This window comes from Microtus oregoni, unplaced genomic scaffold, assembly GCF_018167655.1.
Source record: "Microtus oregoni isolate MIOR12 unplaced genomic scaffold, Mior012 000050F_ref0000143, whole genome shotgun sequence".
Lineage (NCBI taxonomy): Eukaryota > Metazoa > Chordata > Mammalia > Rodentia > Cricetidae > Microtus > Microtus oregoni.
In genome coordinates, this window is record NW_024543256.1 from 7,675,984 (window position 1) to 7,683,850 (window position 7,867).

Consider the following 7,867-nt stretch of genomic DNA (forward strand, 5'->3'; position numbering starts at 1 on the left):
TCAAACTAGACCAAACACAAAGCCGTCTATGTGTGTATGTGTGTGTGTCGTTTATTTTATTTGCAAACAGAAACATCAGTCATAAGTAGAGAAAACTATTGAAAAAGAAGCCTCGATCTTTATTGTAATTTACATACATGCATATGTACAATGGCAAACTATTACAGTATTCTAACCATTATGTCTGTTAATTTTATCATCAACATACTATGAAAATATCCTATGAAAAGAGAGACAATCTAGCATACAAATGATTAGAGAACTACTGTATGTGACTATAGCTACAAAACAAACACCACAGAAAAGATAATATTCATCCTTTCACTCAAATCCATACCTGATGCCCCTAGTTATCATGCATCTGTAAACACACAAATTGCACTTCAGATTTCTGTGGTCCTGAGCCTGACTAGATGAGTTAATGCATGAGAGTCCTATTACCATAAAACATGTTTCATCTTTATAAATGCATGCACCGTTGCTTGGCTCTTTAGGCTGAAATCTTGTTGCTATAAAACAGTCCCTTTAGTCTGTCTTAGAGTTGCATATTGCACAAGTTGATGAACTTTCAAAAGTAGAAAGTATAGAAGGGCTCAGGAAAAGCACACTAGGCAGGGATCTGAGCTCCCCCTGCCCCTGCACAGGCCTTTTTAATGACAGTACATGTAAAAGATATATCAATACCTATTTCCCCGTCTAATCTTTTAAGAGCACATAGCATAGTTCTTTCCACATACTATGTAGATAATCAAAATTTTGTGACTACCAAATATTATAATGTCTTTGTGTATCCAAGACATTTTATATATGTCTATAGTGCAGGGTATTTACTACTATAGCCTTTGCTGTAAGTTTTATTGTTTAAAAACAGACACAAAAAAGACACAAATGAAAAGTCTTTTACGTACAGTAATTTTTGGATCTCTTCTGGTTATTGCTTTTTTCACCACTCATTCATCTTATTTTGCTGATGCTTGACTACAAATCATATCTTGTGCTTATTATGTCATCTTCATAACTCTGAATGAAATGCTATTTGATAAGCAGGCATGAATCACTAGCCTCTCTTATCTTATCTAAACCTATCCCACTACATATTTCTAGTGTCCATTAACCTATCAGCCATATATATTAAGCCAAATATATTCAATATATTGTCCTTTCCTGCTAGAGATAAGAATAACACTTCAGCATAAAGTTTAAGAGGCTTCAAATCACATTTTGATTACCATTTTCAAAACACGAATCTTCTGTGTCATATCTAACCCTCAAAATACACTTCTAGTAAAGCATTTCAAGAAACTAGCTTGATTATTAAAAGAATCGATAGTTTCTAATTTTGGTCGACAATAGTAAGTTAATACAATGGAAACTTACTAATAGATAAAGTTACCTCAGCAAGGCACTATCATAATAAGATTCTCCTTTTAGATCATTGAACATTTTAACACAATAGAGATTTTATTAATCTTAAGAGAACTATTGACTGAGTAAAGTCTGGGAGAACTTCTCTCCATTTCCCAACATTTCCCAGTTGCCTATAGTTCCCTGTCTCAAGTGAGCTTGGCAACAGCATCCCCAATTCCTAACTCCCTGTGTAACTAGCATCTGTGCTCAACTCATGTTTGGGAAATCATATTAGTGAGACATTATGGGTATAGCTTCTGATTTTACTAGGAGAAACAACCTCACGGGGAAATCTTGCTGATCATCTGGTTCTTAAGATCTTCCTGCCCCCTCTTCCATGATGTTCCCTGAGCTTTATGTGTGGAACTGTTTTGTTGGAAGAAGGGGAAAGGTATGGTATAATTAGGAGGACAATGATATTATATGAAAGGGAATTTTACAAGTGTTTTTCCTTTAAAAAGAAATTTACATGGACAGAAGTAGTAAAAAAAAATCTTCTGAGTGAAGTAACCCACACCCAGAAACACAAATTCGCTTACAATTAGATATTAGCCATTAAGTAAATGATAACCAAGCTAGAATCTGTAGACTTAAAGAGGTTAAGTAAAGAGAAAGGATCTGGCGAGTAGGGATGTATGAATCTCCCTGGGAAAGGGAAATAGAATAGATTTTACTATTGTACTGGGGACAGCGTGGGTTGGGAGCAGGATGGATCAGGTACATGGGGAGATGGGATGGAGGGAGAGAGTATGGAGAGTGATATCTGGAACTGGGTGGCGGCATTTTGGGGTGGTGTGGAAACTTAGTGCAATGGAAACTTTCTGAAACTTACTCAGTAGTACAGGATGGCCCCAAACTTAGAATTCTGCCTGCCTCTGCTTCCCAAAGCTTGGATTAAAGGCATGTGTCAACACTGTCCCGATATTTATTTAATTACTTACTTTATGTGCATTGGTGTTTTGCCTGTATGTGAGAGTGTCAAACACCTTGAAACTGGAGTTACAGGTAGTTGGGTGTTGCCATGTAGATGATAGGAATTGAACCCAGGCCCTCTGGAGGAGCAGCTATTGTTTTTAACCACTGAGACATCGCTCTACTTTCAATTATTTAAAAAAGGAAATTGACAAAGGCCAGACTGATTGTTGAAAGGAAAATGCTGCCATAGTTAGGAAGAAGGGGATTACTTGACCTGATAGATTCTTCCCTCAATGTATAACTCTGACTTTGCCACTCAATTCATACTAATATATTCAGACAAATTGACTCTAATAATTCCATGCATATAATACAGGGAAACATGCGGTTATCCGAGTCCCAGTCTCATGTGAACAGATTAATGTTGAAATTGACACATGGGTGGGTCCCTTACTCAGATGACAATGTGTATTCACTCTACATTAGCAGGATTAAAGCTGCCAGACAAGGAACTATCCAGGAAGCAATCTGGCGAGGTGACAAACTTGAGTCTCTAACATTCTGTGAATTTCTAGTCCACACCACTTCCATCTGCTAAAACTATAGCAGCCCCAACTATAGCCCCGCAGTCTCCATTGGGAGCAGATGTTCTCTCTGGAAATAAGTTTCCCTTTTAAAGATGAACCATCAGACTCCATTTTAATCTGCTTTCCTGTCATTTGCTTTGTTACACTTTCTGAGCCAACAGATTGTGAGGCACCAAACATTTTAAGTGGGGCTCTGTAAAATTGCAACATCTAGCAATAAATATTAATGTTCAATTGTCATATGTTAACTAGAGGTGAATGTAAAGTTGGCTAACATTTGACAATAAATAGCAAATTATTTCTGCAATTAACAGTTGATTCCATCTTAGCAAATGTGGTCAAGAGAGAACTTTTCTTACTACTAAAGATATGAAACACAGCCTGATATGGAATTCTATTACATGGCACTTTCTGAAGAGAAAAATTGTAAATAATGAATGGCAAGTATCCTTTCTAATATTGTAGTCAATTTATGTGGGAATATTGGAGACAGTGAGATTTAGTCTACTTTTTCACACCCACAGAAGCATGCATACATGTACATGTATAAACAGATGCAATTGCACACAGAGCATAGAAAAATAAACAGTTCTAAACTTTTTCGATTCAAACTTTTCAGAAATTAAGTTAGATAAAGCCTAGGAAACTAGCCCAGGGGCACTCAGTTGGAAGGCAGGAGTAAACTGGATTTGAGTTCTGAGCTCTGTAAGTAAAGATAAAGCATTTAGCCATTAAGCCAGCTTCATCAAAACACTGTAAAAGTAGCCCGTACCACCAGAACAGTGCTTCTGGAAACATGATGTTCATAATCTTTCATAAACTATGCAACCCGATTAGTGTTTCACAGCCTTTATAGCAAAGCACATAGATCCTATTGTGTGGACATTGTACAGATAGATTAAGAAATAATATTAGTGGCTTAAAAGTAAATGGAAACATTGGCTGAGAATGGGGACATTACAGGTTGGTTTTTCTCTCAGATCAAGTATGCATTTGTGTAATTGTGTATATATTCCAAATACTTATTTATAATACATATGATAGTGAAGAAGAATATAAGACTCAGCTGTAAGGGGAAACGATAATGTGACCAATCTTTAGGGTTGAAAGAAAGATGAAATAAATGAACAAAAACAAGTCAAATTCTTCCTTGATCTTGCATTACTTTTTCTTCATTTACTTTGTGTGTGTGATTGGATGTGTATGCAGAGGTCAGGAGATCACTTCAGGAGATGATTCTCTCTACTTCTACAACCATATGTGTCATGAGGATCAAAATTAGGCTGAAAGACACTTAAGGAAATGTTCAACATCCTTAATCATCAGAGAAATGCAAATTAAAACAACTCTGAGATTCCATTTTACACCTGTAAGAATATCCAAGATCAAAAAACACTGATGACAACTCATGCTGGAGAGGTTGTGAGGTAAAGGGAACACTCTTGTATTGCTGGTGGGAATGCAAGCTGGTACAGCCACTTTGAATGTCAGTGTGGCTATTTCTTAGAAAATTAGGAAATAACCTTTCTCAAGACCCAGCAATAGCACTTTTGGGTATATATCCAATGGATGCTCAATCGTGCCACAAGGACATATGATCAACTATGTTCATAGCAGCATTGTTTGTCATAGCCAGAACCTGGAGACATCCTAAATGCCCCTCGACTGAAGAATTGGTAAGGAAAATGTGGTACATTTGCACAATGGAGTACTACACAACAGAAAAAAATAATGACATCTTGAATTTTGCAGGCAAATGGATGGAGCTAGAAAACATCATATTGAGTGAGGTAAACCAGACCCAGAAAGACAATTATCGCATGTACTCATTCATAAGTGGCTTTTTAACCTAAAGCAAAGAAAACCAGCCCACAAATCACTAACACAAAGAACCTAGACAGCAATGAGGATCCTAAAAGAGACATACATGGATCTAATCATGTATCTTGTCCTTTCTACTTCTCCTGAGTAAATTGGGAGTGTGGGGACCTTGAAAGATGGTTGAAGGTGAAGGGAGAGGCAGAGAGGGGAGCAGAGAAAAATGAGGAGCTCAATAAAAATCAATTAAAAAAATTAGGCCATCAGACTTGGCATTGGGCACTTTAATACATTGCAGCATCTAGTTCACTCAATATCAAACTATTAACACAAGGACTGTAGCACATTAGATACTTAGAAGGTGTCAACTACTGCTAATTTTATAATGCTTAACTTTCTTGCCCATCTCCTCAAACAACCCATAAATCCCTTAAGCCTGAGTCCCAAAGACCTATATTATCACTGCAGTGTTGAAGATGCAACTCTAGATCTTGCACATATTATGCAAATGTTCTACCACAGACTTACATCCCAGTCCTCTTATTGTCTTTGAATGGCAACAGAGTACAATAGGTAAAAGCTGTCTCTACATAGCTTGAAGCTTAGCTCTGCCGTTTAGTCTCAGTGAGATATGTATCTTTCGTTTTCATTTCCTGATCTATACAATGGTGCTAATAATGTAATCAAATTCATAAATGTGTTTGGAAGAATTTAGAGAATTCATTCTGTGAAGAAATTATTTTCTCTCTTTTGCTCAACAATGCAATCCCAGTGCTGAGAACACAATAAGTGCGCAACACAAATGTGCTGAGTGGCTATACATAAAGAACATTCTCCAGACCTTGGAAATTCAAATTAGCTAATTTGAAAAGATTAGCTATTATTATTATTATTTGTTCCATCAGAAGATAATACAGCACTTAGTACAGTTTATGCACTCAGGAAATAATTTCACATTGACTGAATAAAAACCATCCCTCTAGCCTAAGCAAGTCCTTCTTTGGGATATACTATTAGCAAGATCTGATTGTACATGACTCCCTTGCTTATGCCATATATTATGTAAATGTAAAAATTTTGAGAATCAGATCAACAGCAGACATGCAAGAAATCTCATAGATCCATAATTAAAGCCCCTCATTCCACTCTTTTATTGTGTATTTATTCAACAATAAGTATTGTTGTGGCTTGAAAGTAAATGTGTGGCTTTTTTGAAGTAGGTGGGGCCTTGTTTGAGAAAGTGTTTCACTGTGGGTGGGGGGCTGGCTTTGAAGTTCCCTATGCTCAAACTACCCTCAGTGTGGCACAGAATTCACTTCCTGTTTCCTGCAGATAAAGATGGAGAACTCTCAGTTACTTTTCCAGCACCTTGTCTGTCTGTGTGCCGCCATGCCCTACCATAATGGACTAAACCTCTGGAACTGTAAGCCAGTCTCAAATAAATAATTTCCTTCATAAGAGTTGTTGTAGTCCATGGTATCTCTTCACAGCAATAAAAACACTAAGACAAGTATCTACCACAGGTCTGACCCTGTGATAGTCATGGAGTCCACAATGATAAAATAGTTCTGATTCTTGCCATTATAGAGATATGGGTTTTTTCTCTTCTGTCCAGTTCATTTTTCTCATTTGTGAAGTTGAAACATTGAATATCTTTAAAGTATCTCCTATTTGGGAGATAGAATTAAACAGGCTGATTGAAAGTCATGCAGTTTGAAATGAGCCTTCTTGTGTCAGAACTCCATTTGTAGTACTTGCCAGATGCTGAGGATTGATAAGGTCAGAGTCTTTATACTTCAGTTTCCTCTGTCACAAAAGAATGAAGACTGTATGGGGATGTGTGTGTATAAATACACATATATATACATAAATTTATCACTATATATATAAATATATGTATATATACTTCAAAGGTGCTAAACACATAGTAAATGCTCAAAAAATAAGTCATTAATATGCTAGTAATATCATTCTGTCCTGCACAATCTATAGATCTCAAAGTGGAATTTTATTCCCTGTAAGTTCAAGGATATCAAGCATGGACAATCTTCCTATCAACACTATTTTTAAAATTTAGTTGGATTCATAACCTTTTAATTATGTTAGATTTGTCAGATGAAATATGAAAGACCTTTATTCTCAAAAATAATATTTTTTCTTACTTGTGGCATACTTTTAGAAATTCTCAGTAACCCCAACCACCATTAAATAACACCCCAGGAATGAGCGTATGATTGCCAATGGATTCTAAATTTCTTCTACTCACCTGGAAAGACATACTTTCCCATGTCCACTATCTTCTAACCAAGGCACAAAATTTTGATCTCATTACTCCTTAGTTTGTCAAAGACAGGTACAGCTACTTCACAACATGTGGGAAGAATTTAAAGTATCATCAGCTGCCACTGGAGACCTCTGCCAGGATTGATCAAGGTCAGATATTCAGATAACTATCTGAAAATAAGGAAATGAAAAACTCCCATATGTTCAACTCAAATTCAACCCAGGTACAGGTTCTGGATCCTTCTACAACACCTCTCCAAGGTCCAAATGAGCATGATTTTCTTGAAGTAGCCTCATTAGAGTTTTTTGAGTTACACTAACAATTATCTATGCAAAATTATGCCAGCATTTATCAGAGTAGCCATTTACTGACAATTACCAAGTTTTTAAAAAAGTAATATTTTTCATACTATTTTTTATCTACCCTCTCTCAATATAGTCTCAGTAGGGTCTACACACACACACACAAACATATAAACAACATACATATGCATTCCTCTTATATTCCAACACAGTTACAATCCAGGAATAAGAGTAATGAAAATGCCACAAAGTTAAGTGTGACATTTATTCTATTAGGAAACCCCATAGAAAAGTAGAAGACTTTTCCCATGGATTCTATGATGAACTATAATACTTAACTAGAATTTTGGCTTGTAGAAAGAATAAAAGTACTTAACAGAATGAGTAAGCTAAACTGAAATATTTGAGGAAAAGTAATTAACCACATTGTGCCAACTCTATAACCTCAGGATGGGAGTGTATCAGAAGCCCAGTACTTTGTGGTTTTCCTTGGTGGAATTTCCTAAATTCTAAAATTTATTTTTATATTATATTTTATATTATCATTTTATATT